Raw genomic sequence first — 10,247 nt, 5'->3', positions numbered from 1 at the left:
AGAGCTGGATATGACCAGGTCCAGGTGCCATGCTGAAGGGCTCATTGTAAATACACACACACAGAGATCTTTTAGAGTAACTGGATCTAATAGATTGTTTCCATCTCTTATCTTTGAGACTTACTTTAAAATCATTTATACTCTGAAATGTGACTCTGTAAAAGGGCACTGTAGGCTTCAGAACTGTTTTTTTTCCAGGGACTCCAGTGCAAATTTAAGAACTTCAGAATGGCCAGACTGGGTCAGACCAATGCTCCATCTAGCTCGGTATCCTGTCTGCCGACAGTGATCACTGTCAGGTGCTTCAAAGGGAATGAACAGAGTAAGGCCGTGTCTACACTGCCACTTTACAGTGCTGAAACTTTCTCGCTCAGGGGTGTGAAAAAACACCCCTCTGAGCGATGCAAGTGTCAGCGCTCTAAAGTGGCAGTGTAGACAGTGCACCGGCGCGGGGAGAGCTCTCCCCCGAACTGGTGCCGCGACTACACAGCCACATTAAAATGCTGCTGCGGCAACGCTGCCACAGCAGCGCTTTAACGTCGGCTGTGTAGACAAAGACAAAGTGATCCCCTCTCATCCAGTCCCAGCATCTGGCAGTCAGAGGATTGGGGCCTGGAACCCCAGAGCATGGGGTCGCATCCCTGACCATCTTGGCTAATAGCCATTGATGGACCTATCCTCCCATGAATTTATCTAGTTCTTTTTAAAATCCAGTTATACTTTTGGCCTTCACAACATCCCCTGGCAGCGAGTTCCACAGGTTGACGTGTGAAGAAATACTTCCTTCTGTTTGTTTTAAACCTGCTGCCTAATAATTTTATTGGGTGACCCCTGGTTCTTGTGTTATGTGAAAGGGTAACTAACACTTCTCTATTCACTTTCCCCATACCATTCATGATTTTATAGACCTCTATCATTTCTCCCCTTAGTCACCTCTTTTACAAACTGAACAATTCCAGTCTTTTAAATCTCACCTCAGATGGAAGCTGTTCCATATCCATAATCATTTTTGTTGCCCTTCTCTGTACTTTTTCCATTTCTAATATCTTTTTTGAGATGGGGAAACCAGAACTGCTCACAGGTATGGGAGAACCACAGATTTATATAGTGGCACCATGGATTTATATATGTTCAATTTACAAGTAAGACACGTGTGTGTGTGTGTGTGTGTGTTTATAAACTTTCAGCCTGCAAACTCATCCTGCCTTGTGTAGTGTTTCCCACTCTCACCACTTTATCATTAATCTCCTGATGTTTTGTATTTTTAATTAAGGCTCGAGCTCCTGGACTCATGGGATTACAGGAGAATCTGCGCTTTCATTTTTTAAAGTAAGTTTCTAGACCTTAGATTGCAGAGTAATGCTTGAAATCTTTTGTAAGAAAGAAAAGTTTAAAGGCTCAAAAAGCAGAAGCAACATAAAAAGAATCCAAATGTTTTTACTTTTTTTAATCAAAGATTTTTAAGCCAATCTCATGATTTTGGTGTCCTGATACGATTTTGAACAGTTGGTATTGACAAGACTGGAGCCAGACTCTCAGCTGGCATAACCCCTCCTTGTCTCAGTGTAGGGCTATTACAGGGTGGGCACGTGATGTGCTGCAGCTGTCTTGACCAGTGGAGCGGCTGGCTCCTTGGGAGCTGTTATTCACCAACACAAGTTAGAGCAGAGCAGAGGCTGTTTTAACATAGGACAGAGGGGATGATTCAGCCTGTAATAGCTCCCAGGATCAGGGGAGCAGAAAGCTACCTAAGCTCCCCATCTAGGTGGTCCATAGCAGTGCTTGGTGCTCCTGGGGATCCGGTCCTGAATTATACTTGGTTCCTTTCCCATCATTATCAACAGTAACAATTTTGGCTAGCAAATTCTATTCTTTTGTATGTATATTCCATTCTGTACAATTCCATTGTTTTCAACTTCTGCTCTGTGACATCTGTGCTGCCCAATTGTCTTTAAATGCATGGATGTGAGAAGTAAAGGGAAAAGTCGGCATTCCTTGCCATCATCACAGTTCCTACAATACTGTCTATAATGCATTCCAATACTTGAGAAGGCTTTCACTTCAATCTCCAAAACCCCCTGCCATATGATTTTTCTGGCCCCAGGGCTCACAGATGCAAAAGGTGGTGTGGGGGGGGGGTGGTCCATAAGGTAATTCTTTCATGAGGTCATCCCTGACTCATCTCTGGGTTGGGATTTCCCCTTCTCCATGGTCTTGTAAACTGGTTTCTTCCTACTGTATTGAGAATCAAGGTGATTCCTCTAGATGCTTTGCTTTTTAATGGGTATCAATGGACCACTCTCTCCCCTAAAGGCTGTAGCTGTTGCTGTGGGCGAAACTCAGCCCGTGTACACCTACATCTTAGGTCGGCATAAGTTATGTTGCTCAGGGGTGTGAATAAGCCACCCCCTCCCCCGAGCGATGTGAGTTACACTGACCCAAGCACCAGCGTGAAGAATGCTGTATCCGCAGGAGAGCTTCTCCAGTGACATAGCTACCGCGGCTGGCAGTAGTTGGAATAATTGAGTCGACAGGAGAGCTCTCGCCAAGTGGGTTAGAGAACCTGCTCTTGCAATGCTGCAGCTGCACCGCTGTAAACTCTGTCACACAGCCACAGTCTCAGCAAGGGCCGGTGGCTCTTACTCTCCTGGGACGTGTCCCAGCCACGTGAGAGTTATGTAACATCCATGTACAGACGTTACTTGTAACATGAGAAATGCAGAATTAGCATATGAGTAGTGGACTCATCCATTCACCAGCATTTCGGAACGTCCAAACACTACATATTTTAGTGGAATGTTCACAAAATGTTAATAACGTTCCCCCAGCATTAAGTCTGACAGACTCTCAGTTGATACGTAGGCCTAGAGTTGGCCTAAGCCTGCAGCATCACACCAGCTTCCTTTTTGGCTCCCAGGTTGGCTGAGTGTCTGACTCCTTCTCTGGTTTTAAATCATCTTTTTCCCCTGGCTCTGGGGCTCACAGAGTCTTTGACTCTTGCTCTGGGTTTAAATGACCTAATAAGAATGCCAGAAGAGAAAAAAAACTATTATTATTTAAGGAATAATTGTCTTCATTCACCTGCCTGACCATTTAGCTACATAGCCATTTGTTTTCTAATATATATTAACACAAATGAAAACTTTGTTTAACAATAGTTAATTCTGCAAGAGACAAAACCTTTAAAGCATGGAAAGGGGAAAGTCTCCAGTATTCATTTCCACCTTCGCATCATCGGCTGCACCGTTGATAACACACGGCAACACTCCATCTCCAACAGTTACTGAGAGCAGGATGCAACCCAACTTCTCACAAATCTCACACTCTAATGCAAACTTTAACGCCTACTTTATTCTCCCTTGTAGGAAGAAATTGGCACATCAGACAGTTGCACAGTCCATGCATGTATAACATTATTCTACCTTAACAGCACTTGGATTGCAGTCAAGATTTTGCATTAGAGTGTGAGCAACAGAGGACAGCTGATCCTGTGGTTAAGTGTCTGGACTGGGACTCAGGAAATCTGGGTTTAATTGCTCGCTTTCGCACAGACTTTCTGCGTGACCTTCAGCAAGTCACTTAATCTCTTTGATTCACTTTCCCATCTGTCAAATGAGTGTAATCAAGTTTGCTTAAACTGTAAACTTGTTGGGGGAGAGCCTGTCTCTTATTCGGTGTCTGTACATCACCTAGCACAATGGAGCTCTTTGATAGATGACTGTGACATGCTGGGAATCAGGAAGCCTGGATCTATTCCCAGCACTGACAGAAGAGGGTATTCTAGTGGTTGAAGTGGTGGTTATGGACAGCATAGCCAAGCAAACATATTTGGCACGTGCATTCTGAAAGGCAGCATGGCTAAGTGGGTGAGACTTGGATCTGTATATTAGAGACACTTCACCTGAAGGCACCTTGTGAGACCTCTCCTTTACCTTATTTGTAAAATGGTTGAGTGATACCTCCGACTGAGAGAGCCACGGCCACCACTTGAGTCCTTTTCCCATCCCTACAGTGAGAGTCAGGAGGAGAAGGACCAAAGAACTGTTGCTCCAGGAGCGTAAGAATGTCTGTTGTCGTCTGCCTTCAGCCATTCTGGAACCCCACAGCTCCTCCTCCAGCCAGGAAGGAAGAGCAGCTGCTCAGAATGAGGCTCAACCCAGAAAGGAGAGAAGAGTAAAGAACAATGAGGTACCTGAGATGCCAGAGCAGATCAGCAAGGGACCTAGCTGCCAGCAAGGGACTGGAGATGCCAATGAGGGACCAAAGATTCCAGTTTTTTCCTGTATAGGTGGCTCTTGGATCTGCACTAGTGCCAGCTCAGACGTGCCCAAAGCTAGGAGCACAGCAGAACCAGAAGGTTCTTATATATCTGTTTATTTTTAAATTGATTTTGTATTTTGGGGGACAGGGGAAGGAGCACAGAAGCCCAGTCAATGTGTGAAACTCATTGCCAGGGATGTTGTGAAGGCCAAAAGTATAAAAAAAGAATTAGATAAGTTCATAGAGGATAGGTCCATCAGGAGCTCTGAGCCAAGATGGTCGGGGCACAATCCCATCCTCCAGGTGTCCCAAAACCTCTAATTGCCAGAAGATGGAGTGGTTGACAGGGGATGGATCATTCAAAATTGCCCTGTTCTGCTCATTCCCTCTGAAGCATCTAGCACTGGCCACTGTCAGAAGACAGGATATATTGGACTAGATGGTCCGTTATTATTGTCTGACCCAGTATTGCCATTCTGAAGTTCTTAAGCCTGAGTTATGAGCTTGCTGGAGTCAGTGAAGTGTCCTTTAGAATCTACTATAGTACACTCTTGCTATAACACCCTCGAGATGGGATCTAGGGACCAGAGATCCAGAGTCCTTGCAGTCCTGGGGCCATGGCCAGGGACAGAAAGAGTCTGTCTGGCCCCGGGGCAGGAGGAGCTGTGAGCTCCCACAGTGGCCCCACTACCCCGCGTCTTTTGCTATAATGAACCCCTGGTTATACTGAACAACCGGCTTGGATTCCTAGAGTTTTGTTATGTGAAGGGGCACTGTAGGTGATGCAGTGAAAAGCTGAGTAAGTAACTGAAGAGCCTTGCAAGAAGTCCAACAAAGAACAAGAATCTCTGTGTACCAGACCAGGCTACTCCTTGTAGCCTGGATGCACACAATGCTCTATATAGCTAACATGAACCCTGGCTGCTGGACTCTTAGCCAGCCCCTGCAGAAACAACCTGAGTGCCCTTAGCTCATAACGAAGACTTGACAGTACTGCACAGTATTCAAAAGTTGCACCAGTTTATCTAAATTGTAAGAAGACACCTTTCTTCTTAGTGTGGACACAGCCAGTGATGCCATCCTAGACACAGGATTTGTCCGCTTCTCCGGCAGACATTTCTGTGTTTTTCCCTACACATGAAACACCCTTTCTGAGCTTGCCTGCAGTGCCAATTAATTCTTCACGTTCAAATCCCTCCTTGCAGGCTCACTGCTATCATGATGATACTGGAAACTAGCCAGCTATCCTGGCAGGGTAACAGGGTATCTCTTTGATAATGCAAAATAAAAATGGAACTCCTTTCAGTTAAAGATATTTTTGTACTCTCAGGACATCACAGTCTGGCTTCTTGAAATTGTACAGCTGGATCTTCTGAACTGCACCTGAGTTCCATCCAATCTAAATGCCAAATGAGGCAGGGGTCATGAGGCTGGAATATCTGCATGTACTTAATGAAGTTAAAGCCTTTGGGCATTATTGTCCAAAACATTACATCTGTAATTGGAAATATGCCCCAAACTCAGTGTAACAGCTGTTGTGCTATTTTCCTGTGAAAAATAAAGTGAGAAAGAGGTACGACTTACCATGTCCTGAAGGTTGTAAATCCAGATTCCGTAACGGAAACAAGAGTGCTAAACACTCCAGAAATTGCTGACAAGTGGATTCTCTTTACTTTGTTTGTTTGAATTAATAATTTTCTAATTTTGCTCACTGTATCTTCTGTTTGATTCATGCTGCTGTACTCCTCCCTTGTAATAACAAACTGTACAAATAACTCATCTAAGACATTATCAGGGTCTCTTCAGAGAATTTTGATTAACTCTTTGCGTTTGAGTAGAACTGAGTGTTTATCACTAGTGGCTGATGCTATAGAATTACATGCAACTGCAATAATTAAAAAAAAAAAAAAAAAAAGGTTTTTCCTAAGCTGCAAGAAATAGGTTTTGTGAAGCCTGGTCTCCATACAGTATTTGTACCAATTTAACTGTGTCACTTAAGGAGTAATTTTTTACTGATAAGAGTTAAATTGGTGCAACCGTTAGTGTGGATGCCATTTGTGACAAAGCTCTGTCCTTGCCTCCATGGGTCCCGCGTTTCCTGGAGGATTTCGCGAGCCTCAGAGGCTCACTGTGACCCTCCACGTAACCCTTCTCTCTCTAGAGGCAAGGGTCACAGTCTACTGAGCCATTTTCATCATAAGCCAGCGAGGGAGGTGAGGAGAAGGTACCCTCCCCTGCACAGTCTCCGTTGTCTTCCAGTCTCAGTGATGAATCAGGGGACAGTTAAACCAGTACAATGGGGAGCAGGGGGGACAAAGGGGCAGGGAGTTCAGGGGGAGGGGTAAAGAATGGGGGGGATTTAGGAGAGGGCCATGGTTGGGGAGGGCACAGTTTACATGGGTAGGGAAGGGGGAACTCCAGAGAGTGGAGAGAAGCAGATTTGAGAGAAGGTTGTGGGGAAGAAAAGGGGCAGGATTCATGGAGCCAAGGGGAAGGGCCCTGTGGGATGTTGGGAGGGATCAGAGGGGAGAAGAGAGTTCAGAAGGCAGCAGATGTGGGGGAGTCAAGAGGAGGGAGGTTAGGAAGATGTACAGGGGGAAGGAGCAGCTCAGCATCAGTGAGGAAATTTAGTGAAGGGGTTTTCATGGGGTGGCACTTCTCAGGCCTTTCCCAGGCCCCTGGCTCTGGCAGCTGCCACTCCCCCATCAACCCCATCTGGGCCCCTCTGCCCTGGGCAGCGAGCTCTCAGGACAGGGCTGTTTGCTTTGCAGCCTCAGCCCCCTGTTGATTCCCTGCCCCAGGGGAGCTGCTGCCCCATCCCCCTCAGGCGGAGCAGTTCTCGGCTGACAGGACAAAGGGAGCAACCGGCGAACAAGCATCCATGAAAGGACTGGATTGCTACCTGCTCCAGGGTGGGGGGACATTGCAGCCACTGGAGGTGGCAATAGACCAGGGAGTTTAGGTCAGTCCCATTCCCTTCCCCTGTGATGCCTCCCAGGGATACCCAGGGCTGAGAGACACTTCGCTACCACCTGCCCTCCGTGTGAGGAAGCCTTGTCGGTGCATGCCAGGGGGTCACTCCCCAACACAAGCACTCCCCTCTAGGCCTCTGCAGGTCTTGCTCTCTCGGTATAGATGAGTGATAAGCACACACCAACCCTCGAGCATCTCTCTGGAGTGTCCAGCCCCTGAACCACCAGACCTGGTGTTCCCAAACTGCATCTTATCAGTTACACCACACTACACAGCTCCATTGAATACTCCGCACTCAGACTTGTTCACACAGAAAGCAAGTATGTTTATTTAACACAGGGATTCAAATGATAAGAAGTAGAAATATTAGAAACAAAGGGTTACATATAAAATAAAATCATGACATGCATAGTCGACCCTCAACTTGATTAATAGGACATTGTCCTGTCATAAGAGCAAAAGCTTGCCCCAAATCCTTCCAGCCAGGTGTGGCTGTGATCTTCTATTCATGAGACTAGCATGCAGTCCTCTTGTCTCCTCAGTGGGAAGATTCAGAGTTTGTCTCTTTATCTACAGTTATCGTCTAAAACTCCATTGTGTGCGCTTGGAGGATAATTCCCGCTGCTTGTCTTTTCCTGTCCAGGACACTCTGCGAGCACTTGATTAACATTTTGCTCAGACTGTAAATGGGTGCCCATTGTGAACCATACAGTACTCAGCAAACATGCAGATAAACCGATAAACATCTCTTGTCTGAAAGAAACCTGTTTTTCACCTTTTCTCACCAGTCCCAAGTCATAAACCTTAAGAACATGATTTTCAGTCTATATACATAACTCCTTACATGTTATCTGTACATACATTTTGCAATGATTAAGATGACCAGTGTGACACAGGCTTTCAGTAGAGATGTGGTATGATACTCTTTGGTGGACTAGTATGTAGATATCAGGCCCAGGGGATCCCTGAAATCCTAATGCACCCCTGTGTCCTCTGCCAGTTGGCACCAAGAAGTCCCTGGGTCACACACCCCCATCTGTGTCCCAGTAACACTCATGCTACTGACCAGGGAAGTCCCTCAGAGTAGAAGAGACTGGGATAAAGGGGAGCAAGGCTCAGGGTGGGGAGGACTGAGTCCCAACCCCGCAGGGTCTCAATTACTCTGTAGGGACAGCTCTGCTCTGGTGCTGCAGGAGCTCAGGGTGAGAGCTGGGGTGTCCTCCATGGGTTCAGGCAGGGGCTCATTCACTGCAGGGAGTCAGGGTGTCCACAAGGCACTAAGTGCCGTCCAGGGTATTTACTAACCACTCAGGAGAATGGGGCCAAGGAGCATATGGGGATTTGCCAATGATTCTGTTTTTTGGGGAGGGGAATTGTGGTGAGGCTCCAGGGAAAGATGATTACTGGCTTGTGCAATGGCAGGGGCTATTTGGTGCAGATGAGCACGAGGGGTGGCCCCTGGGGAAAGACACAGAAAAGAGAGTGACACTAAAATATCAGGTTTCAGAGTAGCAGCCGTGTTAGTCTATATTCACAAAAAGAAAAGGAGGACTTGTGGCACCTTAGAGACTAACAAATTTATTTGAGCATAAGCTTTCGTGAGCTACAGCTCACTTCATCGGATGCATGAAGCTCACGAAAGCTTATGCTCAAATAAATGTGTTAGTCTCTAAGGTGCCACAAGTCCTCCTTTTCTTTTTACTAAAATATCAGGGACAGAGATCGCAATAGCCAGAGAGGATGGGAAGAGGGAGGGGTGTTGCCTTGAGGACACTAGAGGGAGCCACTTCCCCATCCAGCCACCTTCTCAGGCCAGCAGTTGAGAAAGGGGACATGGGCAGGGAGAGCAGCGGGGGTCCTGGGCTGGGGTGACTGCAGAGAGTTTGGGCCGGAAATGCTATTATTGATTATTTTTATCTCTACACATTTCAATCAATGTCTCTATTTTTCTTTTATTTAATCCTCTTATTTCCTCTTTAACTGTAGAAAATCTTCCTTCTGGGGCTAAGGTTTAGCTGCATCCCTTGGGGACTGTTCCAGCAACTCAAAAGAGACCTTCTATTGACTGTGGGAACTATGGCCAACCCAACATTCCATAACAGATAAAAAGTATCTTTTCCCCAATTTTTATTCCATTTTCACATCCCAGTCCCTTAACTTGCTATCAGTCTGTGACACACTCTAAGACAGTAAGTGGCTGAACTTGGGGTCTGGGGAAGGTCTAACATGATCCTGGATGCATAAGGTGCTGACGCCATGGGAGTTGAGGCGGGAACTTTGGGGAAGGCAGTGGGATGGGGGCGGGACAGGGGTGGGAAGAGGCAGGGCAGGGATGAGGCCTCAGGGAAGGGATGGAGTGGGGGTGGGGGGCAGAGGGGGGTTGGTGCCTATGCTGAGATGTATAAACAAAGAAGTATCAAGGAGGATTAGGGAGATATTACTTCTGTATATGCCAATGGTGAGACCATTACTGGGACATTGTGTCCAGTTCTGGTGTCCATCGTTTAAAAAAAGTGTGTTGGAAAATTGGAGAGGTTTCAGAAAAGATCTGCAAGAATGATTCAAGGTTTGAAAAAACCTGCTTTATACCAAGAGACTTGGAGCTCAATGCATTTACTTAACAAAAGAGAAGGTTGATCATGATCTATAACTACTAAAGAAGAAAATAACAGATAGTAGAGGCCTCTTGAGTCTAGCAAACAAATGACAGGTTTCAGAGTAACAGCCGTGTTAGTCTGTATTCGCAAAAAGAAAAGGAGTACTTGTGGCACCTTAGAGACTAACCAATTTATTTGAGCATAATCTGATGAAGTGAGCTGTAGCTCACGAAAGCTTATGCTCAAATAAATTGGTTAGTCTCTAAGGTGCCACAAGTCCTCCTTTTCTTTTAGCAAACAAATGTAGAACAAGATCCAATGTCTGGAAATTGAAGTTAAATTTATTTTTAATTGAAAATAAAATTCAGCTTTTACAGTCAGAGTAACTGATCTGGAACAGTGCATTGGTAAATTCAT

Source organism: Natator depressus, chromosome 6 (genome assembly GCF_965152275.1).
Source record: "Natator depressus isolate rNatDep1 chromosome 6, rNatDep2.hap1, whole genome shotgun sequence".
Taxonomy (NCBI): domain Eukaryota; kingdom Metazoa; phylum Chordata; order Testudines; family Cheloniidae; genus Natator; species Natator depressus.
Note: the sequence above shows the minus strand (reverse complement) of the source record.